The sequence below is a fragment of the Sapajus apella genome, unplaced genomic scaffold (assembly GCF_009761245.1).
Source record: "Sapajus apella isolate SASKATOON/1434 unplaced genomic scaffold, GSC_monkey_1.0 scaffold45, whole genome shotgun sequence".
NCBI classification, from domain to species: domain Eukaryota; kingdom Metazoa; phylum Chordata; class Mammalia; order Primates; family Cebidae; genus Sapajus; species Sapajus apella.
Genome location: NW_022436985.1, coordinates 17,155,073 through 17,182,383, shown reverse-complemented (window position 1 = coordinate 17,182,383; position 27,311 = coordinate 17,155,073). Strand labels below are relative to the sequence as shown.

Genomic DNA, 27,311 nt, shown 5'->3' with positions numbered 1-27,311 from the left:
AGGATGGGTGGAGGATAACAGACATTTCAGAGGAGGTACGTATTGTTATAATAATCAAATAATGATCTGAATACAGCAGTGGAGTGTTAAAGCAGAATGTTGCTACTTAATTTTGGGGTTCTCTAGTTAAGTAAGAGAGAATAAAAAGTTTTAGCTTGCATGCAATGCTTGCTTTTAGAAGCCAGTAGAAGAACCCATCTGTGAATAGACTGGCAGTGTAGAGTAGATCCTAGATGGTAGATAAGGGTTCTAGAATAAAAGGCAAGGGTCAGTAGTAAACAGAATGATGGGTGTGAAGGAATGGGTGTCCCAGAATAGGACAGAGATGAGAGAAATGAGGGTGAGGTAGTCAGGGGCCAGCACTTTGGCTGGTGACCAAAGAAAAGTGGAGCAAAACATGTTAGACGAGCTGCTCTTGAGGCTTCTGGGCAGACCAAGTCCCAAGTGCTGCAAAAGCCTCATGAGGTTAGCAAATTTTAGGCACTACTTATCATTGAAAAGGAATGTCACTAGGAATTTACTTATCTTGTCTCTGAAGAATTCTTTTTCTCAAGCTGTTAAAGGGAAAAAAGGGATTATATGCTTATTCCTTATTTTAAGGTTTAGTTCTTTTCATATTAATAATCAGTAATCAGTTGTATCACATTCCCATTATATATACATTAGCAATTTTAAAATTTTTATTGTTTTTTAAAATTATACTTTAAGTTCTCAGACACATGTGCAGAATGTGCAAGTTTGTTACATAGGTATACATAGGTATAGGTGCCATGGTAGTTTGATGCACACATCAACCTGTCATCGACATTAGTATTTCTCCTAATGCTATCCCTCACCAGCCCTTCTGTGTGATGTTTCCCTCCCTGTGTCCATGTGTTCTCATTGTTCAACTCTCACTTATGAGAACATGTGGTGTTTGGTTTTCTGTTCCTGTGTTAGTTTGCTGAGAATGATGGTTTCCAGCTTCATCCATGTCCCTGCAAAGAACATGAACTCATCCTTTTTTATGGCTGCATAATATTGCATGGTATATATGTGCCACATTTTCTTTATCCAGTCTATCATTAGTGGACATGTGGGTTGGTTCCAAGTATTTGCTATTGTGAATAGTGCTGCAATAAACATACATGTACATGTGTCTTTATACTAGAATGTTTTATAATCCTTTGAGTATGTACCCGGTAATGGGAATGCTAGGTCACATGGTATTTCTGGTTCTAGGTCCTTGAGGAATTGCCACACTGACTTCTGCAATGGTTGAACTAATTTACACTCCCACCAATGGTGTAAAAACATTCCTATTTCTCTACATCCTCTCCAGCATCTGTTGTTTCCTGACTTTTCAATGATCGCCATTCTAGCTGGCAGGAGACGGTGTCTTTCTGTCGTTTTTATTCAGATTTCTCTAATGACCAGTGATGATGAGCTTTTATTCATATGTTTGTTGGTTGCATAAATGTCTTCTTTTGAGAAGTGTCTGTTCATATTCTTCACCCAGTTTTTGATGGGGTTGTTGGTTTTTTTCTTGTAAATTTGTTTAAATTCCTTGTAGATTCTGGATAGTAGCCCTTTGTTAAATGGATATATTACGAAAATTTTCTCCCTTTCTGTAGGTTCCTTGTTCACTTTGATGATTTTGCTGTGCAGAAGCTCTTTAGTTTAATTAGATCCCATTTGTCAATTTTGGTTTTTGTTGCCATAGCTTTTGGTGTTTTAGTCATGAAGTCGTTGCCCATACCTATGTCCTGAATTGGTATAGCCTAGGTTTTCTTCTAGGGTTTTTATGGTTTTAGGTCTTATGTGTAAGTCTTTAATCCATCTTGAGTTAATTTTTGTAATGTGTTAAATTTTATAATGTGTAAGAAGGGGGTCCAGTTTCAGTTTAATCAAAGATCAGATGGTTGTAGATGCCTGGCATTATTTCTGAGGCCTTTGTTCTGTTCCATTGGTCTATATATCTGTTTTGATACCAGTATCATGCTGTTTTTGTTACTGTAACCTTGTAGTATAGTTTGAAGTCAGGTAGCATGATGCCTCCATCTGTGTTTTTGCTTCAGATTGTCTTGGCTATACAGGCTCTTTTTTTTGGTTCCAGATGAAATTTAAACTGTTTTTTTTTTTGTTTTTTTCTAATTCTGTGAAGAAACTCAATGGTAGCTTGATGGGGATAGCATTGAATCTATAAATTACTTTGAGTAGTATCCCATTTTCACAATATTGATTCTTTCTATCCATGAGCATGTAATGTTTTTCCATTTGTTCGTGCCCTCTCTTATTTCCTTGGGCAGTGGTTTGCAGTTCTTGAAGAGGTCCTTTACATCCTTTATAAGTTGTATTCTTAGGTATTTTATCTCTTTGTGGAAATTGTGAATAGGAGTTCACTCATAATTTGGCTCTCTGTTTGTCTATTCTTGGTGTATAGGAATTCTTGTGATTTTTGCACATTGATTTTTGTATCAATGTGCAAAGTCCTGAGACTTTGCTGAAGTTGCTTATCAGCTTAAGGAGATTTGGGGCTGAGATTATGGGTTTTTTTTTTTTTTTTTTTAAATACTCAATCATGTCATCTCCAAATGAAACAATTTGACTTCCTCTCTTCGCATTTAAATACCCTTTATTGCTTTCTCCTCATGACTGCCCTGGCCAGAACTTCCAATACTATGTTGAATAAGAGTGGTGAGAGAGGGCAACCTTGTCTTGTGCTGGTTTTTGAAGGGAATGTTTCCAGTTTTTGCTCATTCCGTATGATGTTGACTATGGGTTTGTCATAAATAGCTTTTGTTATTTTGAGATATGTTCCATGAATACCTAGTTTATTGAGAGTTTTTAGCATGAAGAGGTGTTGAATTTTATCAAAGGACTTTTTTGCGTCTATTGAGATAATCATGTGGTTTTTGTCATTGGTTCCATTTATGTGATGGATTAGGTTTATTGATTTGCGTATGCTGAACCAGCCTTGCATCCCAGGACTGAAGCTGTTGATCATGGTAGATAAGCTTTCTGATGTGCTGCTGTATTTGATTTGCCAGTATTTTATTCACAGTTTTCACACAGATGTTCATCAGGGATATTGGCCTGAAATTTTCTTTTTTTCTTGTTTCTCTGCCAGGTTTTGGTATCTGGATGATACTGGCCTCTTAAAATGAGTTAGAGAGGCATTTCTATTTTTCTATTGTTTGAAATAGTTTCAGAAAGAATGGTACCAGCTTCTCTTAGTACCGCTGGTAGAATTCGGCTGTGAATCTGTTGGGTCCTGGGCTTGCTTTGTTTGGTAGGCTATTAATTACTGCCTCAATTTCAGAACTTGTTTTTGGTCTATTCAGGAATTCGACTTCTTCCTGGTTTAGTCTTGGGAGGGTGTATGTGTTCAGGAATTTATTCATTTCTTCTAGATTTTATAGTTTATTTGCATAGATGTGTTTATAGTATTCCCTATGATACTTTGTGTTTCTATGGGATCAGTGGTGATATCCCCTTTATCATTTTTTGTTGGGTCTATTTGATTCTTCTCTCTTTTCTTCTTTATTAGTCTGGCTAGCAGTCTATCTATTTTGTTAACCTTTTCAAAATCCAGCTCCTGGATTCATTGATTTTTTTTAAAGGGTTTTTCTTGTCTCTATCTCTTTCTGTTCTGCTTTAATATTAGTTGTTTCTTGTTTTCTGCTATCTTTTGAATTTGTTTGCTCTTGCTTCTTTAGTTCTTTTCATTGCCATGTTAGGGTGCTGATTTTAGATCTTTCCTGCTTTCTCCTGTGGGCATTTAGTGCTATTAATTTTCCTCTAAACACTGCTTTAGCTGTGTCCCAGAGATTCTGGTACATTGTGTCTTTTTTCTTATTGGTTTCAAAGAATGTATTTTTTCTGCCTTGATTTTGTTATTTACCCAGTAGTCATTCAGGAGCAGGTTGTTCAATTTCCATGGAGTTGTGCAGTTTTGAGTGAGTTCCTTAATCCTGAGTTCTAATTTGTTTGTACTGTGACCTGAGAGACTGTTATGATTTTATTTTTTTCCCATTTGCTGGGGAGTGTTTTACTTCCAATTATTGGGTCAATGTTAAAATAAGTGCAATGTGGTGCTGAGATAATACATATTCTGTTAATTTGGGGTGGAGATTTCTGTAGATGTTTAGCAGTCCATTTGGTCCAGAGCTGAGTTCAAAGCCTCAATATCCTTGTTAATTTTTCTCTCTCATTGATCTGTCTTATATTGACAGTGGTGTTTTAAAGTCTCCCACTACTATTGTGTGGGAGTCTAAATCTCTTTGTAGGTCTCTAATAACTTGCTTTATGAAACAGGGTGCTCCTGTATTGGGTGCATATGTATGTAGGGTAGTTAGCTCTTCCTGTTGCATTGATCCCTTTACCATTATGTAATGCTTTCCTTTGCCTTTTTAAATCTTTGTTGGTTTAAAGTCTGTTTTATCAGACACTAGGATTGCAACCCTTGCTTTTTTTGCTTTCCACTTGCTTGATATATATTCCTCCATCCCTTTATTTTGAGCCAATGTGTGTCTTTGCACATGTGATGGGTCTCCTGGATACAGCACACCAATGGGTCTTGTCTATTTATCCAATTTGCCAGCCTTTGTCTTTTAATTGGGGCATTTATCCCATTTACATTTAAAGTTAATATTTTTATGTGTGAATTTGATCATGTCATTATGATGCTAGCTGGTTGTATTGCCCCTGAGCTTATGCAGTTTCTTTATAGTGTTGATGGTCTTTACAACTTGGTATGTTTTTGCAGTAGCTGGCACTGGGTTTTTCTTTTCATATTTAGTGCTTCTGTCAGGACCTCTTGTAAGGCAGGCCTGGTGGTGACAAAAATCTCTCAGCATTTTCTTATCTGTAAAGGATTTTATTTCTCCTTCACTTATGAAGCTTAGTTTGGCTGGATATGCAATTATGGGTTAAAAACTCTTTTCTTTTAGAATGTTGAATATTGACTCCCACTCTCTTCTGGCTTATGAGGTTTCTCCAGAGAGAGCTGCTGTTAGTCTGATGGGCTTCCCTTTGCAGGCAACCTGACCTTTCTCTTTGGCTGCCCTTAATTTTTCCTTCATTTCAACCTTAGTGAATCTGATGATTTTATGTCTTGGGGTTGCTCTTCTTGAGGATATCTTTGTGGAGTTTTCTGTATTTCCTGAATTTGAATGTTGGCCTCTCTGGCTAGATTGGGGAAGTTCTCCTGGATAATATCCTGAAGACTGTTTTCCATCTTTGTTTCATTCTCTTTGTCACTTTGAGGTACACCAATCAAACGTTAGGTTTGGTCTTTTCACATAGTTCCATATTTTTTGGAGGTTTTCTTTGTCCCTTTTCATTCTTTTTTCTCTAATCTTGTCTTTATACTTTATTTCATGAAGTTCATCTTTAATCTCTGATATCCTTTCTTCAGCTTGATTGATTCTGCTATTGATACTTGTATATGCTTCATGAAGTTCTTGTGCTGTGTTTTTCACTCCATCGTGTCATTTATGTTATTTTCTGAATGGGTTATTCTAGTTAGGAATTCCTCTAACCTTATTCAATGTTGTTCTTATCTTTCTTGTATTGAGTGAGAAAATGATCCTTTAGCTCAGAGGATTCTGTTATTACCTGCCTTCCGAAGTCTACTTCTGTCAATTTATCAAACTCATTCTCTGTCCAGTTTTGTGCCCTTGCTGGCAAGAAGTGTGATCCTTTGGAGAAGGCATTATGATCTTTTGAATTTTCAGTCTTTTTTCACTGATTTTTCTTCATCTTCGTGCATTTATCAACCTTTGGTCTTTGATGTTGGTGACCTTTGGATGGGGTTTCTGTGTGGACATCCTTTTTATTGATATTGATCCTATTCCTTTCTGTTTGTTAGTTTTCCTTTAACAGTCATGCCCCTCTGCTGCAGGTCTGCTAGAGTTTGCTGAAGGTCCACTCCAGACACTATTTGCTTGGGTGTCACCAGTGGAGGCTGCAGAACAGCAAAGATTACTGCCTGTCTTTTTCTTTGGAAACTTCATCCTAGAGGGGCACCTGCCAGATGCCAGCTGGAGCTCTCCTGTATGAAGTGTCTGTTGAACCATGCTGGGATTGTCTTCCAGTCAGGAGGCATAGGGATCAGGGAACCACTTGAGGAGGTAGCAGAGCACAAGCACTGTGCTGGGAGATCCACTGCTCTCTTTGTAACTGGCAGGCAGGAATGTTTAAGTCTGCCGAAGCTGTGCCCAGGTGCTGTGTCCCAGGGAGATGGAAGCTTTATTTATAAGCTTCTGACTGCAGATGCTGCCTTTTTTTCAGAGATGGCCTCCCCAGAGAGGAGGAATCTAGTGAGGCAGTCTGGCTATAGCAGCTTTGCTGAGCTGCAGTGGGCTCTGCCCAGTTTGAACTTCCAGGTGGCTTTGTTTACACTGTGAGGGGAAAACTGCCTACTCAAGCCTGACTAATGGCAGACGCCCCTGCCCTCACCAAGCTGGAACATCCCAGGTTGACTTCAGACTGCTGTGCTAGCAGTGAGAATTCCAAGCCAGTGGATCTTAGCTTGCTGGGCTCTGTGGGATTGAGATCCGCTGAGCTAGACCACTTGGTTCCCTGGCTTCAACCCCCCTTCTAGGGGAGTGAGCTATTCTGTCTCAGTGGTGTTCCAGGCACCATTGGGGTATGAAAAAGAAATAACTCCAGCAGCTAGCTTGGTGTTTGCCCAAATGGCCATCCCAGTTTTGTGCTTGAAACCCAGCGCCCTAGTGGTGTTGGCACTGGAGGGAATCTCCTGGTTTGTGGGTGGTGATGACCATGGGGAAAGTGTAGTATCTGGGCCTGAATGCACCATTCCTTATGGCACGTTCCCTCACAGATTCCCTTGGCTGGCCGGGGGGGCGGGTTGGATTTCCCTGACCCCTTGCACTTCCCTGGTGAGGTGACGCCACATTCTGCTTTGGCTCCCTCTCCATGGGCTGCACCTACTCTCTAACCAGTCCCAGCGAGATGAGCCAGGTACCTCAGTTGGAAATGCAGAGATCACCCACCTTCTTCATTGATCTCGCTAGGAGTTGCAGACCATAGCTGTTTCTATTTGGCCATCTTGCCAGTCACTGAGTTATGTTTTAATTTATTTTTTGTATATTTTGGAAATTCCTACCAACCTTTGGCAACAGCTACAGAAAATATTTCTTATTAAAGTTCCAAAAACATTTTGTTTAGTCTCTTTCATGATTACTCCTCACAATGATTAATCATATTTTGGGCTGTTGATGATAGTCATTTGCTATTGTCAAAGTCTTGTCAAATAATGTGTGCCTTTCCATATTTTCTTCTCTATTGTTACGACAGTACTAAAACTTTGTAACTTTTCGTTAGTTTTCACTTTTTTTGCTCTGTTCTTATGTGTGTCCAGCTGTATATTTGTTGTGCCATTTAATGTTTTCAAAACATTTTAATTTTTCAAAATTATTAACTCTCTAGATATGTCTTATCATTGCCTTAAATTTCCACCTAAATTCTACTTTATTATTTGTAGTCTGACTTCATATTTTTTCATACAGTATCTCCAAACAAAAAGAAAAATATTGGTTGTCATTTGCATTTAAGATAATATGATTTGAATCTGTGTCCTCACCCAAATCACATGTTGAAATGTAATCCCCAGTGTTGGAGGCAGGGCCTAGGGCAAAGAGATTATATTCTGAGGGTGGATTTCTCATGAATGTTTCAGTACCATCCCCTTGGTACTGTTCTCACCATAGTGAATGAGTGCTTGTGAAATCTGGTGGATTAAAAGTGTGTGGCACCTCCTCCCTCTCTCCCTTGCTCCTGCTTCTGCCATGTGAGATGCCTGCTCCCTCTGCCTCCTGCTATGATTGGAAGTTTCCTGAAGCCTCCTCAGAAGTAGAAACTACTATGCTTCCTATACAGCCTGCAAAACTGTGAGACAACTAAACTTTTCTTTATAAAATTCCCAGACTCATATGAGATATGTGAGGTTAGAATTGTCTGCTGTAGCTAAATCCATTGTTCTTTTCCAAAATTTACTTGATTGAATTATTTCTTATAGCATTTGTCAGTATTCATCATTTATGTTTTTGCCTTTTTTAAACTCTCCCTCCTACCCTAGGCTTAGTACTTCTCTATAGCAGGTTTGTGTTTCTCTGCTAGCCCCTTAACAATGTCCCAGAGTCTTACTCAGGTTTGCTTATATTCCTTTGTCACTAAGCCTGCTCTACCTCTTCCTTTTTTCCGCGTTTTCACCGCATGGTGAAGGTTCACAAATCTCTATCATTTCTGCTCTCCTCGCTCTTCGCTCAACTCCAGAACCATATGATAAGATTTTAGTGGAGCTCTCCACTGGGTTCTGATACCATAACATTAGCTTGTCCAAATCAGGACTTATTTTTCATTTTCCTTTATCCCAACCTTATTCCAGCCCCGTATTTCCTCACCACTATTTGCAAAAGAAAAGAGCCAAGGATATCATGATCTGGACACTGTCTTCCTTCTCATCTTATGTCTTCCTTTTCATCTTATATCTCACAATACTTATCCAGGTTCATCAAATTTAGCTTTTCAATACCAATAGCAAATTGTCTCATTAAATATCATTTCCAACCCCCTTTGATCTTGCCTTCTTGCATGTTAGAAACTGGAAAATGATAGAACTACATATTTCCAGATTCTCTTGTAACTGAGTCTCTTCATGTGACCTGCATGCCACCAAATAGAAAAAAAAGCAGTAGTCACACTCACTGAGTATCGTATCTCCTGCCAAAACTTAATGGCAGCGCTGTGTGGCTTTTTGTGGACTGCTAATGCAGAATTTCTAGCATCACGGATCTAAAAGGATAAAGAATGACAGAACATTTCTCCTGACTGAGTTTCCTCTACCTCGGTTTTCTTCAGGCTGCATAGCATCAAAACTTGATATTTTTGTTCACATGACCATCTTCTATACATTTCAGCTTAAACTCACTAGACTAGGTTTCGCTGTTTTTAACTGAAAATCCTGATGAATACAGTATGTCTCAAATTTATTTACATTTTCCCATCACATAAGTCACTACTTTTGTTCAACCATTCTTTATTCCCATAAGAATTGTGCGTTGTGTCTTAATTATTTGTTTTTTATGTTCTCTTCTCAATTTTATCTTTTATTCATCTATAATAGATGTAAATATTTTAGGGTACCTGTGATAATTTAATATATTCACATAATTTGAAAAAATCAAATCAGTGTAATTGTGATATTCATTATCTTAAATATTTGTCTTTTCTTTATACTAGAAACATTTGAAATATTTTCTGCCAGCTACTCTGAAATATACATTATAAACAAGTCACATGGCTGATATATGAAATACTAGGTCTTATTTCCTCTATCAAAATGTGTGCTTGTATCTATTAATCAACCTCACTTGCCCCTCACTTACCCCTTGCCTGCCCCTCAACTTTTTCTGTCCTCTGGTCGCCACCAATCTACTATCTTGCTTCATGAGACCCACTTTTTTAGTTCCCATATATGAACATGCATGTTTGTCTTTTTGTGCTTGGGCTTATTTCAGTTAACATAATGACTTCCAGTTCTGTCCATGCTGCTACAAATGACAGGATCCATTCTTTTTTATGACTGAATAATATTTCATTTGTATATATATATATTTTTTATCCACTAATTCGTTAATGGACACTTAGGTTGATTCCATTTCTGGCTGTTGTGAATAGTGCTGCAATAAACATGGGAGTGTAGATATCCCTTTGATATATTGATTTCTGTTATTTTCGACAGATACGCAGTGGTGTAACTGCTGAGTCATATGGAAATTGTATGTTTAATATTTTGAGAAACCCCCATATACTTTTCCATATTGGCTGCATTAATTTACACTCCCACCAACAATGTATAAGGATTCCTGGATTCCTTTTAATTTACATTTTTGTCAGCATTCATTGTTACCTGTCTTTTGGATAAAAGCCATTTTAACTGGTGTGAAATGATATCTCGTTGTGGCTTTCATTCTGATTTCTCTGATTATTAGTAATGTTGAACTTATTTTCAGATATCTGTTGGCCATCTGTATGTATTCCTTTGAGAAATGTCTGTTCAGGTCTTTTATCCATTTTTAAATCAATTTTTTTTTTGCTATTTAATTGTTTAAACTCTTTATATATTCTGGTTATTAAATCCTTAAAAGAGGGATAGTTTATAAATTTTTTCTCCCCTTCTGTGGATTGTCTCTTTACTTTGTCCAAGTTTTCTCTGCTCTGCAGAACCTTTTTAGTTTGATACAATCCTATTTGTCTATTGTTGCATACTTTGCCTCTTGCACAAAAATTTGTCACCCAGACCAACATCCTGGAGCATTTCCCCAAAGTTTTTTGTTAGCAGTTTCACAATTTGAGGTCTTGACTTCAGTCTGAAATCTATTTTGATTTAATTTTTATGTAAGTTGAGAAGTGAAGATCTAGTTTTATTTTTGTGTGTGTTGGTTATCCAGTTTCTCCAGCACCATTTATTAAAGAAACTGTCTTTTCCCCATTGTTTGTTATTGGAAACTTTGTTGAAAATGAGTTGGCTGTAAACATATGGATTTATTTCTGGGTTCTCTATTCTATTCCTTTAGTCTATATGTCTGTTTTTAATGCCAGTATTATGCTTATTTGGTTACTATAGCTTTGTAGAATATTTTGAAGTCAGGTAACGTGATGCCCCCAGCATTATTCTTTTTGCTGAGGATTGTTTTGAGTATAAGTCTTCTGGGGTTCCATATAAAGTTTAGGATTTTTTTTTCTATTTCTGTGAAGCATGATATTGGTTTTTTGATAGGGATTGCATCAAATCTATAAATTGCTTTGAGTAGAATTGTCATTTTAACAATATCAATTCCTTCAATCCAAACATGGAATATCTTTCCAATTTTTTGTGTGTCTTCAATTCCTTTCATCAGTATTTTATAGTTCTCTTTGTATAGATCTTTCAATTCTTTAACTCAATCGGTTTCTAGGGGTTTTATATTATTTGCAGCTCTTGTAAATAAAATTACTTACTTGATTTCTTTTTTTCTTTTTGTTTTCTTTCTTTCTTTTTTTTTTTTTTTGTGAGGAAGTCTCACCCTGTTGCCTAGGCAACATTAGTAATAATTACTTATTTTTACAAGGCCAACATTACCTTGATATCAAAACCAGACACGGACATAACAAAAAAGAAAACTGCAGGCCAATATCATTGATAAATGTAGATGCCAAAATCAATGCAACCTCCGCCTCCCAGGTTCAAGCAAATATCTTGTCTCAGCCTTCCGAGAAGCTGGCATGCGCCATGTCTAGCTAGTCTTTTGTATTTTTAGTAGAGATGGGGTTTCAACATGTTGGCCAGGCTGGTCTATGTTAGAAGTATTCCCTCCTCTTCAATTTTTTTTTGAAGAGTTTTTGTAGGATTGGTGTTAGTTCTTATTTAAATGTTTGGCAAACTCAGCAATAAAGTTATCAGATTCTGGGCTTTTCTCTGAGGAAAATACTTATTATAGATTCACTTTCATTACTCATTATTGGCTTGTTAATGTTTTCTATCTTTCATGATTTAATCTGGTATTATGCGTCCGGGAACCTACTCATTTCTGCTAGGTTTTCTGATTTGTTGGAATGCAGTTGTTCATAATAGTTTCTAATGATTATTTGTATTTTTGTGGTCTAAGTTGGTTTGTCTCATTTTTTATTTCTGATTTTATTTATTTGAGTCCTCTCTCTTCTTGTGTTAGTGTAGTTAGTTAATTTTATTTTTTCAGAAAAACAACTTTTCATTTTGTTGATATTCTATATTTTTTCAGTGTCAGTTTTCTTTATTTCTGCTCTAAACTTTATTACTTTTTCTCCTTCTACTAATTTGGGGTTCGTTCTTGATTTTCTAGTTCTTTGAGGTTCATCATTAAGTTGTGTATTTGAAGCTTTTCGGCTTTTTTGATGTAGGTGTTTATTGCAATAAACTTCCCTCTTAGCAGTGCTCTTACTGTATCCCATAGATTCCATAAGTTGTATTTCCATGTTTCATTTGTTTCAAGAATATTTAAAAATGTTCTTTTTCATTTCTTCATTGACCCATTGCTTATTCAAGAGCACATTGTTTGATTTCCATGTGTTAGTGTATTTTCCAAATTCCTCTTGATATTCATTTCTCATTTTATTATACTGGGATCTGAAAACATACTTGATATGATTTATGCTTTTGATTGAATTATTTTCTACTGTTTCTCCTACTTTCATATTGGGATGTAGGAGGTTTTTCAAAGGTTGTATGCAACAACATTCAATTGTGATGTCCATCTACTTTTGTGGGGATAATTAATAGGGGTGTGTGTGTGTTTACATAAAAATAATGACATCTTTCCATAACTAAAGCTTGAGATTTTATTTTTCTCAAGGATAAAACAGAATAATGTGTCAGACTCTAATTTGTTCTCCTCCTCTCAGAATGTATCCTTATGATACAATAATATCATAAATACTTCAAGAAGCGGCATTGACGGCAAAAACAAAAACAAATCTATATTCTTCCATAAATACCTAGTGTAAACTTATGAGGAAAATTATTCACTGTTTTTTTACTTTTTTTTTTCACTTTTTTCACTGTTATCTCACATGTAATGCCTTGCTAGTAGTTGTAAAGCTAATTTTATAGCAGATACAAGAGTCAATTTTTGTTATAAATTCTTCCTGTGTGGGGTTAGTTTAGTCCAAAGTCTTCATTTAAAAAGATAAATTCCATTTTAAAAATTGCATTTCAAGCCAAAATTGTTTTCAGGGTATTTGATTGCGATGTGTTACTGAAAGCCGATCTTCAGGGGATCCTTCCTGTTTCTGTCTTTTCTACTTGGGAAATCCCCATTTCAGTAAATATTTGCTGGTTAAGGATTATCTTATATTTTCTTTTTAAAATTTGTCATCAGTCTAGTCATAACACATTAATAGATGGCTTATTTGGGGGTTTTAACCTTTGGGATATTTCTTTTATGAAATATCCTTTCTTTTAATTCAGGCTTTAATTGTCTCCTCTTCTTCAAAATCCCATTTGCTCTTCTCTATCTTAAACAAACGTGTTACGCTCCCCTCAATTTTCAAGCTACTGCTCTTTCTTTTTCTTTTATGGCAAAGAAACACCCACTTAAATTTGCTTTCATTTTCTTCTTACTCTTCCTTCTTGACAAAATGTGGCTTCTACTCTAAGCATTTTATAGTAGACATTTTCTTCATCACAAACTAACATCCCAGTTACTTAATAAAGTGGAAATTTACATTTATTGAATGCTTAGTATGTGTCCCAAATGATATTTTATATAAATTATCTTCTTATTTAGATCCTTACAAAAACCTTATGATTACGTGCTCTTATTAAATTTATTTTGTCTTTGAAATGACTGAGTCACAGAGAAGTTAAATAACTCACCCATGTTCACACACCTAATGAGTGGCTGAATCAGAATTAAAATCCTGCTGCCGTAATTGCTCTGCACAATGACTATTTTGGCAGTGTTCAATCTAATACAATTATTATTGTCATCCTCTTTAATCTCTCTGCTAATTCCAATAGAGTTAAGCAATCCTTCATTTAATTTTTTTTTGTTTGAATTTGAAATAAGCATTGACTCTAGAGAAAGTTGCAAAAATAGTGCTAATACATGAAGTCCTATGTATCTTTTATCCAGCTTCCTCCACTGGCAACATCTTGTATAAACGTACTGCAATATCAAAATTGGGACACTGAAATTAGTAATCTATTGGTAAGTAGGCTACAAACCTTGCTGAGTTTTTACAAGTTACTACATGCGTTCATTTGTTTTTCTGTGTTTATATGCAATTTTCTCCCACTTGTAGGTTTGCATAGCCACTACTGCAATCCATCACAAGAGAACTTCCTTGTGCTTTATATTTGACACCCCTCACCCATTTCTGTTCCTGTCCTCTGCTAACCTCTTCATCTCTACAATTTTGTCATTTTGAGAATTATATATAAATAGGATTATCTTATATTTCCTTTTTAAAATGTATCATTAATCTAGTCATACATTAGTAGATGGTTTATTTAGGGGTTTAACCTTTGGGATATTTCTTTTATGAAATATCCTTTTTTCTTTTAACCTAGGTTTTAATTGTCTCTTCTTCAAAATTCTGTCTGCTCTTCTCTGTCCTAAACAAACATGTTACCCTTCCCTCAATATTCAAGCTACTGCTCTGTTCTTTTTCTATTATGGCAAAGAAACACACATTTAAATTTGCTTTCATTTTCTTCTTACTCTTCCTTCTTGATAAAATGTGGCTTCTACTCTAAGCATTTTTCAGTGGATGTTTGCTGCATTACAAACTAGCTTCCCAGTTACCTAATAAAGTAAAAATTTACATTTATTGAATGCTTATTATGTGTCCAAAATGATGATTACTTTTGGAAATTGACTTGTTTTCACTAATCAAAATGACCTGAAGATTTGTCTGGATTTTATCATGTAGGAACACTTTATTCCTTTATATAGATAAGAAATATTCCATTGTGTGGTGGTTTTAAATTTTGATTGCCCTTCACCCAATAAAGGACATTTTGGTTGTTACCAGCTTTTTTTTTTTTTTTTTGCTATTACAAATTAAAATGCTATATGTGTGTGTGTGTGTGTGTGTGTGTGTGTGTGTGTTTGTGTGAACATGAGTTTAATTTCTTACCATAAATTCCAAAGAGCATGAATCCTATTTAGTATGGCAAGAGCACATTTAATTTCATAAAAATGGCTGAACTGTTTTCCAGAGTGTTTATACCGTTTCACATTGCTACCAAAAAACATTTTAGCTACTAATAGATTTATAATGATATCATAAGGTGGCTTTAATTTTCATTTCCCTAATAGCAAATGATGTCAATGTTTTTTCCAAGTGCTTGTTTGCTATCTGTATCCCCATTTTAGTGAATTATCTGTGTGTGTGGTTTTTGTTTTTTTGTGTGTGGGGGGTGGGCGGGGTTTGTTTGGCTTATTTTCAAATTGGATTTTTGCCACTTCACTGTTGAGTTTTGAGAGTTTTTCATACATTGTCATACATTGTTGGATATATGGTTTGCAAATACTTTCTCCCAGACTATAACTTGATTTTTCATTCTCTTAACCTATATTTCATAGAGGAAACGTTTTCAGTTTTGATGAAATCTAGTTTATGGGAACACCCCACCCTGTCATTCCTCAACTCCTGACTTAGTCCTTAGCCATTCTGTCTTCTTTCTGACTTTCAGAAATTGCCTATATTTGTTACAATATTTCTAATGGATTTCAATTGTAAGGTGGTGATATAGGGAGGAATAGGTCTACTGCCTCTTCTCTGGAACCAGAGTCAACTTTCATTTAAAAAAATTGCGTAACACAGTTTCTGAGACATTTCATTTTTGCAGCATTCTCCTAATATCTAGCACTATGAGTGATTTCCATTGTCTGTTCTCTTTCTATCAAAACTCTAATTTAGACATCTTTCCAAGATCTCTTCTAGCACCTCTTAGCTCCCTCCCTTTCATTGTCTACAGTCTCTTGACAGTAACAGTCAACCTCTAGATGAAATCTTCATTTTCATTTAAACAATTCCTCAGTTTATAATTCTAGCCAAGATTTCAGAACTTTATTTTCCTATTTTCATTTTGTTATCTTCTTCAAGGTGTTTTTTTTTTTTTCTTATTTTCATCTGGATATCTCCTTAGAGCTTTGTTTTCATATTTTCATCTTAGTGTCTTCTCTAAAATAGTCCAATGACACATCAAATGAAATTGTTTTGTAACAAGGGCAATATCTTGGAAATAACAATCAGCATTTTTTCCTGCCTTCTGAATAGAAGAGATGCGCATCTGTCTATTAGACAAAGATGGCTTCACAGAGGACGAGGAAAGACTGAAGAAAGAAAGAGTAACATTCTGATGTTCCATGTGGGATTTTTACAGTAAAATTTTGAAACGTAAAGCTTGAAAAGAAAGAATTTTCTAAATTCCTTTAACCTTCATTTAGGATTATTAAGGCCCAGACAAGGAAAACCTAATTGTGAAATTTCTCCCGCTGTTCACCCTCAGCCATGAAGTGAAATTCAGGAAGAAGGTTATTAACTGAAGGATATAAAAGAGAATGCTGCCCCTTTTGGATCTAGGAGATTATTGAAGTGGATTGCAGACTGCAGAAGGGAATGGAGAGCTCAGTGTCAAGGATCATGTTTTCAAATCTCCTGTATTCTCCTGGGCCAGTCCTAAGGCAGTTGTAAGGGAGCCTTGGAAGTATCTAGGGGCTTAGTGGAGGAATGGCAAGGGAAGAAGACTTTTGCTCTTCTCTTGAAGAACATTGTTCTAGAGTTGTCTCTGTACCAATTCAAATCTAAAATTTTATAAGAAATGTAATACTTTTCAACTCAACATGATAGTGTTTTAATCTGTTCCCCCTACTAATCCTAGTAAATGTTATAATTTTGAAAAATAGCCCCTCTCTCTATTGAATATGTATTTTATGTAGCCCCTCCTGTGACAGAGGAAATCTCATTCCGAGTTCTGTATATGCATGTTTGTTAATGTTGCATCCATCAGGAGATTGATGACATGGAAGTTTAACAAAGGATGAAGGAGAAGTTGTACTCAGGTGTGCAGAGAAGAATGAGTCAGGTAAACAAGATAAATCACCAGGAGTTAGTGCCAGAGGTAAAAAACAAACAAACAAACAAACAAAAAACAGAGAAATCAATGAAGAAAAGAAGTTGGAAAGTCTATAGAACTGTAAAGTTTGAGACTAAAATGCTGGAAACTTGGGCATGAGAAGACATTTCTACTTAGGCATTAGAACCAGAATTAGAGCTACCCACTTCTTTAGTTGCCCAGCAAACTAGAGATGAAGCAGCAGAAAGACAAATATTTCTAAAGTATAGGAAGAAAAGAGAGAAGCATAAAAACAGGATCAAATTAGAGAATGTAATATGGCATAGGCTTAGTCAAAAGTAATTTAACATATGGCAAAATATAAGATGCATAATGTGATCCTGACCAGTGACTATCAAATATTCTGTAAAGTCTTCTATGTCCATGAATTCTTTGTGGGAAAATATTTTGATATGTGGAAACTGGTGGCTATTTTTATGTCTACTTTCATTTAGCACAGGGCAAAGGCAGCCCTTGAGAATTCGAGATCTAGAGCACTTTAACATAGAAATTTCCAGAACTTTGGCATAAGCCTTGGAAATTTACCACCTCAGGAGCTGGTAGAGAATGGGGATACAAGGTGTTACTGGGATAAATGTGAAAAAGAAAGAGGAGGAGCTGGCTTGTTGAATGGGCTGAGTTCAGCGGGATATACAGAAAAGGTTCATTTTATTTTTCAACAAAAGTGTTTTCAGATTTGTTCTGTGGGATCTGCCTTCTTTTTCTCTGGACAATATCATAGACATAGTTTTCTAATGTCTTCACCCATAAAAATAGTTTTATGGTAATTCAAATTCACTCTCAGTATTTAAAAGCTCAATGCATTCTAAATCTAATCTTTGGTCTAATGTGCAACTATTATTATTAGCTAAGGCCTCACTTTACATTTGGAGAAGGGAGTTGTGATCTATGTTGTTTATTTTTTATTTTTTTTGCATCCACTTTCTCCCCTGTCTGGTTTCTAATTTGGGGGACAGAGAAGAAATATTAAAGGAAGAGGAAACAACAGTCTTATGTGATTAACAATGCTGTATTTCATCAATTTCAACCAACCCCTTTGGTTATAAATGGTATCCAAAGACTATATTCTTTGGATATAGTCTCCTTTGTAGAATATATATGGGACTCTTCAGAGGAACTCCTTTACCAGGTGTTGCAATCTAGTTAACCTCTTGGCTACTGCAGTTCGGCTTCTTTGTCTAATTATACATAATCTACCAGACATAAAGGTAAAAATCTTGGACCGTTAACTGACTGTGTGACACTGGGCAGGTTACTAAACATCTAAATCTCACATCTGTAAACTTGAAATTGTACCTTCCACTTAGATACAATAATTTAAGCTGTATAAAGTGCTTAGAGCAGTGCCTGGCATATAGTGTGTCATATTATCTATTATTATTGGAGTTGGATTCCTCCATGCCAGCAAGCATAGCAAAGAGTAGGGGAAGGCTGGACCCACCAAAATTGCTGCATCCTTATCTTGCTAAATGGAAAAGTAAAGATTACCCCACTGCTGATCACTGTCTCCTAGCTGTAACTTCATGTACCACTCCAGCTAGCTACTCAACCAAAGGGAACAGAGAAAAGACAAAGCTCTCTTTACTGACAAATTTCCCTCAATGTGTCTTCATAATAGCTCTCTAGCCATCTCTTAGCACACTTGAAAATACATAGATTTTGACAGAGGAAGGATTTGTTCACCTACTCAGTTAATTCTGTCTAGTACCTCCCTTTAGAATATGGGGGCCAGGCACGATGGCTCACACCTGTAATCCCAGCACTTTGGGAGTCCGAGGTGGGTGGATCACTTGAGGTAAGGAGTTTGAGACCAGCCCGGCCAGCATGGTGAAACCCTGTCTCTACTACAAATACAAAAATTAGCCAGGTTTGGTGGCAGGCACCTATATAATCCCAGCAACTTGGGAGGCTGAGGCAAGAGAATTGTTTGAACCCAGGAAGCAGAGGTTGCATTAAGCAAAGAATTCACCGCTGCATTCCAGCCTGGGCAAGAGAGCAAGACTCCATTAAAAAAAAAAAAAAAGTGATAACAGGAATACTGTTCAACTATTATCTTCAGTGTCAAATCTCTGGCTAAATTCTGAAACAACAGGAACAAAATTTTGTTTAGTAACCTATTAAGGGACAAAAATTCTAGAATGGAGATTATGAAAACAAAAAAAGGAAGCCCTTTCAAGCACTGGGTTACGTAACAACTACCTAACTGGTCCGTCAGTTTTGTTACATGCATTAGGTTGATTCTTGAATGTTTTATTTTTCATCCTAAGGTATAAATCTCATTAGGGGGCTTAGAAAAATGCTTAATTTTTGGCTGGGCATGATGGCCCAATACTGTAATTTCAGCACTTTGGGAGGCCAAGGTAGGAGGATTGCTTGAGGACAGGAGTTCAAGACCAACCTGGGCAACATATATCTACAAAAAAGAAAAATTAAAAAATGAAAGAAAGAAAATAAAGAGAAGATGTATATTTTTTTTCTTGTATTCTATTCCTTGAATTTGTTCAGTTTGGGGTCTTTGTTGTAAGGCAGGAAAGTAAGAAAATGAAGACATTTTTCTGCAACATTTAAAAAGCCGTCAAATTCTATATTGAAAAAAAAAAGAAGTCAGTTTTAAATACACTGTTACAAAAGATTCAGAAATCATAGATCCAATTTTAATTTTAATTTATAACATAGTGTTAAAAGTAGAAGCATGTTGCCTGAAAAATGTAGTTTTAATAATTGTTAATATTTTTTCTTTACTCCAAATATATGATGGATAGTTTGGGCTATTAAATATGTCCCATCTGTTGATCAGATTTCTCAAATTTATCGGCTACACTTTATTTTACCTTAATTTATGAACTTAATTAGCAAATATCACAATTTGTCCTTCATAATGCAGTGGATTTGACTCCTTTATAGTAACACCTTTTCATGTGTTTGATGGATAAAACATATTGATAGAATTGCAATGACTGCATGGTGGAATCATTTTTGGAAAATTGGACAAACAACACAGGTTTGATAGGTTCACCTTTTTGCTTTGAGTTTTTAGGTTTTAATTTTTTGAAATTTTAGTTGTTGGTAAAAGCAAATATGCTTGAGACAAAGAATCAACCTTACATTAACAAATTAACAGGTGTAACTTTTTATTTCAAATAAAAATGAGAAGATAAGGGAGAATATTGGGGTATAGAAGGGTTTAGCAGAAAATGAAGTATCAGGAAAACTTAATTATGGAGAACTGATATTTTCTTTCCAGATTACCTAAGACTAACTCTTGACTTGAAGTTAGCATTTGATGAATATTTAATGAAGGCCTCAAGTACAAGATTTTGCATAAAATAATTTCTTAATCAATAGTAGGTATTATTAAGATCATCAAAATATGGAAATGCTTCAATCTCTTGTCAATAAAATATTTAATATGAGTTTGAGGCATTGGAATAAATCACTTAAATTTCCTATCTTACAGATAATGAAAATTTAACTTCATTAAATTGCTTTATAAATACATGTTCTCTCATCTGTTTCTTGTTTTGGGGTGTTTAAAACCCAGACTTGATGCTGAGTTCATGTTTCCACTCTCAAAATTGTGTTTTTTTTTCTGAAAAGATCCATAATATTACAAACATTCTATATTCTTAATAGTAATATAATTTTAATAATTAGAAGAGAAACAATGTGTCCTATTGAACAGCACACGGTACTTGTTATTGTGTTTTACTTTGATAGTTTGTCATGAAGTTACAATGATATTTGGTAGGTTTTAATTATCACCTACAAGATATATTAATAAGAACAGTAGCTAAATTTTTTCCAGCCCCTACTAAATTCTAAGCAGTGCACATTCCATGTGCATAGCACATTTATTTTTTATTTTTTGTAAAAACCTTACTCTTGCCCCCATCACATATATAAAGGAACAGATACTTAGAAGGCTAGGTTTCTTTTCCCAAAGTCACATTTTTACTGCTTTTAGTAGGCTAGATCTTATACCCTTTATTTTAAGACCAAAGGCAAAATTTAATGCCTGTTCCTCTTAGATTTCATTCTTCAAGTTTCATTCTATCATTTTGACTCATTGGCATCCTTCCAGTCTTGTTTCTGTCATCCTACATATTAAAAATTCTTCCTAGCTCTTGAAACCTACCATTGGATAATACCTTCAGAGTGGCATCATCCTGATTATAGATAAAAATGTCGAACAGATTGGTGCCAAGCAGAGCCCTGAGGTCTTTTTCCAGGAAGCTTCCCAATTGCTATATCAATTCATCATTCAACATACTATAAGGGACATTGATTAATAGGTATTGTATTACCTCTTATTAATCCCATTTTTTCTTCATCTGGTCCACAGATTTTGTCAAACTCTTTCTGCTTTTCTTCTGTAACACTTCTATCTTAAGATAAGAATGAATTTGCTATTCTATGGACTGATGTGGTGATGGTAGTGGGAAGGGGAAAATTTTGCAGAATACAATGTAAATGTGAATAATCTATAAACAATTATTGATTCACAAAGCAAGAAAACATCTCAGAAAGTACCCCAATGCATTCTCCTCTATACAGGTGTGTTAATTAATTTATTCAGTTCTTAAATCTCTACAGGTTCTTATGCTTTTTGGTAGCAACATCTATACCAGATATGTAAACTTTCATAATGTCACAAGTTCTGCATAAGTTTGTTTTGATTATTCAATATAATATTTTTTTATTCTGTCATTTCCAAGAGATGTTTAACAGGGGAGTCTGATATTTATTTGATAACAGAAAACTTACAGGTACACCTGGAAAATCTCTATCTTCTTTCAGGACCTATTATAGATCCATTAATGCCAAATTTAATAAAATATCTCTTGCACATATTTATATTTTTAGTTTAACTCTTAATGTGTTCCATATGTTTACTACTTAACTTCTCAAAGTATCTTGTAACCCTTTAATAACACTAGTTTTTGAAAATAGGAATAGCACAAGCTTTGGAAATCAGTACGCTTATACATGTTTTACCTGTGTGTGGTTTTTGGATTTCTGGAGATATAATTGGATTTGATATATTAACAATGTTTTGAAATATTTATCAAGCATGTACTATTTATACAGTACATATTTCTACAGCAGATGCTTAATACATATTTGTTTTAAAATGCTTGTGTGTTATCAAAGAAATTAGTGCATTTCATTTTCTGTATTATAAAACTTTTTTGAGTTTGAGCGTATATTACTTTTAGTACCTTATTATTTGGTGGATAAATCCATTTCAGTAACTTTCAGGATCTTATAGACTTCAATTCTGTATATTTAAAATTGTACTTTCTAAACTAAAGTCCCTGTTGATTCAAGTGTAGGTTTACATGAGAGATAAGCCTATTCTTGCCTATTACAGTTGTCCATATCTAAATTTTTGCCAAATAGATTATATTCATTCTGTTCTACACTAATTAATTGGAATGTAAGCTTTCAGGTGTATGTGACCATTGTTCTTTGTTTAAGAACATCTTAAGACTTTTTTGTTTGTTTGTTTTTATTTGGCATTTACTCTGAGATGACTATTTTAAGAAATACTTCTACCTATTAAATACTGGTTTAATTCATTAGAATCAAAGAGTCATTATAGTATCTAAACTAGGCTTAGTTCTAAAATTTATTTTTTTTGTGGGTTCTTTAGTGAATGGATACAATGTAACCACTATTTGCCAGGAATACTAATCATTTGCATCATTAAAATCTCCTATTATAGCCAATGTCATCCTTTTCCTTTCCAGAGCAAAAATTTAAAAAATGTACACTTTTCTGTACATTCTCAAGCCTACTTACATAGTCCCAAAACAATGTATCTCTGTTTGTTAAGCCCAGGAACTTCAGACATATGTGTATATTATGTTTGTCCCATTTTAAAGGCTAATAAATTTTTAAAACTTAGAAATAAAAAAATAGTAAACTTTATAAAAACAGTACAATAATGTTGATATGTATTATTTTGTATAATTACATACAATTTAAATATATTAGAAAATTTATTGAAAATTTGACTCTGGATGCTGCTTTATTAAGACAACAAACAGGAAACTTATTCTTAAATTCAGAATTAAATACTCTATGTAATGCTATCATTCATTAACAATTTTCAGATAAAAGAGACTCTTGGGCTTGGCCCCACACATTTACCTCACATTTCTCTGGAGCTTTCATCACTTATTCCAAGAAGCTCTTGCTCAGTGAATATATTTTTTGACTGTTAGTAAATCTGGGTTACTAGTTTCTCAGATTTGGTTTGAGATCTCCGAGGGAAAAATCCAGGGCTTCAACATTAGCTACCCAATGCATAATGTCTGCTTTCAAAACAATGCACAGGGAAATGTGACCCTGCACTTGAGAATTGAAATCTTGCCAATTGCACTGAAGTGTTACATTCATTATGTCATACCACACACATCTGATAAGGGCAGACATAATGCTGTTGGATAGGTTCTTGTATACAAAAACTCTGTAGGTCAAGTAAAGAGCTGTTTTTCATTTAATAACTGAACTCTGCAGGTGCTAATTTAAACCATATGCAGGACAATGCAGAAATATGTTACTCCACAGTGGAATGGTTGTGTGTGGGGTGGGGGTGGGTGAGAGAGAGCGAGCGGATTGATATTAAGGGGAATTTTTTGATTAATTAAGGTGCCTATGCTCTGGTTAGTTTAAACCAGGGAGTTCAATTGACATAACTTTGTAAAAACTAAAGCTTGCAGAAAACTGTCATAATGCTGAATTTTTTTCCTGTTCCTTCTCTTCACACACCCTGACTTTTTGAAGCTCCCCATGGACCAGTTCATTTGAAAGAAACATATTGGACACTGGGAAAGGCCAAATTAGGCTGAGGCAGAAATTGACTCCCTCATTAAATATGCCTGCCATGGGATCTACATAGTGTATCTGGCACAAGTAAAAACGAATGATTCAGGTTCTTAATATTTTTCATCTTCTTTTGGGAACTGAGTTAGAAAAAGAATCCCAGAGGTAACATGCTAAGAACCATTTTCACAATTTAATTGAAAATTTACACTGACCAGCCAAGTATAGCATACATATTGAAGATTAAATAAATCCATGGGAACGTTAATGAAAAAAAATTTAATGCTATTAGAATCAAACCCTAACTCTTTACATTGTTGCCCTATTTAGTGAAATATACATTTCATAATCTTCTACTGATGAGTGGGAATTGCTCATGAGTTCATTCTGGTCATTCTCACACCGAGATGCTATTATTTCCTGACTTATGTCTATGATGAAAAGATGGCTTAGAGAGCAGCAGCAGGGAGGAGGAGCCTTTGGCTCAGAGAGTGTCAGGCCCCTTGGTTGATTGTGCTTCTCTAGATTTCTGTGCTTGCTTTTTCTCTTTTTTGAGTCTAAGTTAAAAAAAAAATGTTTTCATTTGTGTTGCAAGTATTTTTCTCTGACTTCTTCAAAACATCAGGAGAACTAAACAATTTTTCCATTTATTATATTTATAAAAATCCTGCTAAATATAGAAATGTTGCCCCAGTTCTCATATTTTCACGTGTTTTACTGTTGTTGATCAACTGTGAGGTTAACAGTATAGCGGCAGTGCATGAATGCAGCCCCAAATTCCAAGGAACTGGAAAATTTTGGTAGAATATAATTATTAGTCTTTCTTTGGTGCTTCACCAGGAGGATGGCCTTTCTTGAGCCTAGATTTTCTCCTGTGATGTGAAGCACTTGTCTTGTAGAATGAAAATATGGACAAATTCCTGCCAAAGATGCATGTAAAAACTACAGCACAGTGATTTGGTGGCATGTGCATGGTATAACATTTCTGTTTCTTCCTTTATACTTCCAGCTGAAACCTCCTGACTACTGTTCTTTATATACCTGTTCTTACTTTCCTATAGCTTTCAAATTAGATGTATTCCCTGTGACATAACTATATATGCCAGTCTTATAAATTCCAATGGCAAATACTTTGCAAATGTTACTATTCTTCCTTAGAAAACACTTTTCCCTCTTAAATAAAACCTGAACCCTCAGCTAAACATTCAAGTCATTCCACCATCTGGCCCAACTTACCAGCCAACTTTCTGTCCTACTGATCTCCAATGTGAGTCTCCACTCAAGTCAGTCCATCTCATCACAAGACTTCTCACCTCTAACCTGAGCTCACTCAATTCCACTTCCCTGGAATGTGCTCCTCCCTTATTTCTGTTTATTAAATCCCCATATTTCACACTCCCAGGTCAAACCCCAGCTTTACCACTCAGGATAACTCTTGCAATTATTTTTTATGGTATCTCAGAATTTCATACCTAACAGGAGCTTTGTAAATAATCTATCATAATGTCCTCATTTTATAAATAAGAAAACTGAGACCCATGGAAGATAAAATTGCTAGCTAAAATTGCAGTTGTACAAAGTTTTATAGATAAACAGGGAGAATTTACACTGAGGTGAGCCATTGCAGTTGTAAATTCTTTTGAGATCAGGGTTTGGGTCTTATATCCAACACTGAGTAAGCATGTACATGCTTTGTAAATAATTTGTTGATGACAATCTGATCAGATTGATATCATAGAATTTAGTGACCATTTTTATTCATCTGAAGGCTGTCTACAACATAGAGCATTAGCTTCCATCATTAGAAATTTTACCCTTGAAATGTGGCACCAGACAAGGATGCCCGCTCTCACCACTCCTATTAATATAGTACTAGAAGTTCTAGCCAGAGCAATCAGGCAAGAAAAAGAAATAAAGGGCATTCACATAGGAAAGGAAGAAGTCAAATTGTCTCTATTTGCAGATGACATGATTGTATATCTAGAAGACCCTATCGTCTCAGCCCCAAATCTCCCGAAACTGATAAGCAAGTTCAGTAGAGCCTCAGGATACAAAATCAATGTGCAGAAATCACATGCATTCCTATACACCAATAATAGACTTAAAGAGAGCCAAATCAAGAACAAACTTCCATTCACAATTGCCACGAAGAGAATAAAATACCTAGGAATACAACTAACAAGGAACGTAAAGGACCTCTTCAAGGAGAACTACAAGCCACTGCTGAACAAAATAAGAGAGGACACAAACAGATGGAGAAACATTCCATGTTCATGGTTAGGAAGAATCAATATCGTGAAAATGGCCATACTGCCCAAAGTAATTTACAGATTCAATGCTATCCCCAGCAAGCTACCAATGACCTTCTTCACAGAACTGGAAAAAATCACCTTAATCTTCAAATGCAACCAAAAGAGAGCCCGCATAGCCAAGTCAATTCTAAGCAAAAAGAACAAAGTGGGAGGCATCACACTACCAGACTTCAAACTATACTACAAGGCTACAGTAATCAAAATAGCATGGTACTGTTATCAAAACGGAGATATAGACCAATGGAACAGAACAGAGGTCTTGGAGGCATCACAACGTATCTACAACCATCTGATCTTTGACAAACCAGACAAAAACAAGCAATGGGGAAAGGATTCCCTGTTCAATAAATGGTGTTGGGAAAACTGGCTAGCCATGTGCAGAAAGCAGAAACTGGACCCCTTCCTGACACCTTACACTAAAATTACCTACAGATGGATTAAAGACTTAAACGTAAGACCTAACACCATAAAAACCCTAGAAGAAAATCTAGGCAAAACCATTCAGGACATAGGCGTAGGCAAGGACTTCATGACCAAAACACCAAAAGCATTGACAACGAAAGCCAAAATAGACAAATGGGACCTAATCAAACTCCACAGCTTCTGCACAGCAAAAGAAACAGTCATTAGAGTGAATCGGCAACCAACAGAATGGGAAAAAATTTTTGCAGTTTACCCATATGACAAAGGGCTGATATCCAGAATTTACAAAGAACTAAAACAGATTTACAAGAAAAAAAACTAACAAGCCCATTCAAAAGTGGGCAAAGGATATGAACAGATACTTTACAAAAGAAGACATACATGAGGCCAATAAACATATGAAAAAATGCTCATCATCACTGGTCATCAGAGAAATGCAAATCAAAACTACATTGAGATACCATCTCACGCCAGTTAGAATGGTGATCATTAAAAAATCTGGAGACAACAGATGCTGGAGAGGATGTGGAGAAATAGGAACACTTTTGCACTGTTGGTGGGAGTGTAAATTAGTTCAACCATTGTGGAAGACAGTGTGGCGATTCCTCAAGGACATAGAAATAGAAATTCCATTTGACCCAGCAATCCCATTACTGGGTATATATCCAAAGGATTACAAATTGTTCTACTATAAGGTCACATGCACACGAATGTTCATAGCGGCACTGTTTACAATAGCAAAGACCTGGAACCAACCCAAATGCCCATCAATGATAGACTGGATAGGGAAAATGTGGCACATATACACCATGGAATATTATGCAGCCATCAAAAACGATGAGTTTGTGTCCTTTGTAGGGACATGGATGAACCTGGAAACCATCATTCTCAGCAAACTGACAGAAGAGCAGAAGATCAAACACCGCATGTTCTCACTCATAGGCGGGTGTTGAACAATGAGAACACATGGACACAGAGAGTGGAGCACTACACACTGGGGTCAGTTGGGGGGAAATAGGGAAGGGACAGTGGGGGGTGGGGAGCTGGGGAGAGATAGCAAGGGGAGAGATGTCAGATGT

General features: G+C 35.7%; 1 protein-coding gene and 1 long non-coding RNA gene across 2 annotated transcripts in view; one reads left to right on the top strand and one right to left on the bottom strand.

The window, feature by feature from the left end:
• LOC116524491 overlaps positions 1-6,721 on the bottom strand; it is a 13,630-nt gene extending 6,909 nt beyond the window's left edge. Inside the window, exons 1-2 of the long non-coding RNA XR_004257353.1 lie at positions 6,650-6,721; positions 5,636-5,642 (exon numbers count right to left, since the gene is read on the bottom strand). This is a non-coding gene — a long non-coding RNA (uncharacterized LOC116524491). The remainder of the gene's footprint in view (positions 1-5,635; positions 5,643-6,649) is intronic.
• Positions 1-27,311, top strand: part of CFAP299 (cilia and flagella associated protein 299) — a 615,251-nt gene that overhangs the window by 320,767 nt on the left and 267,173 nt on the right. The window lies entirely within an intron of this gene.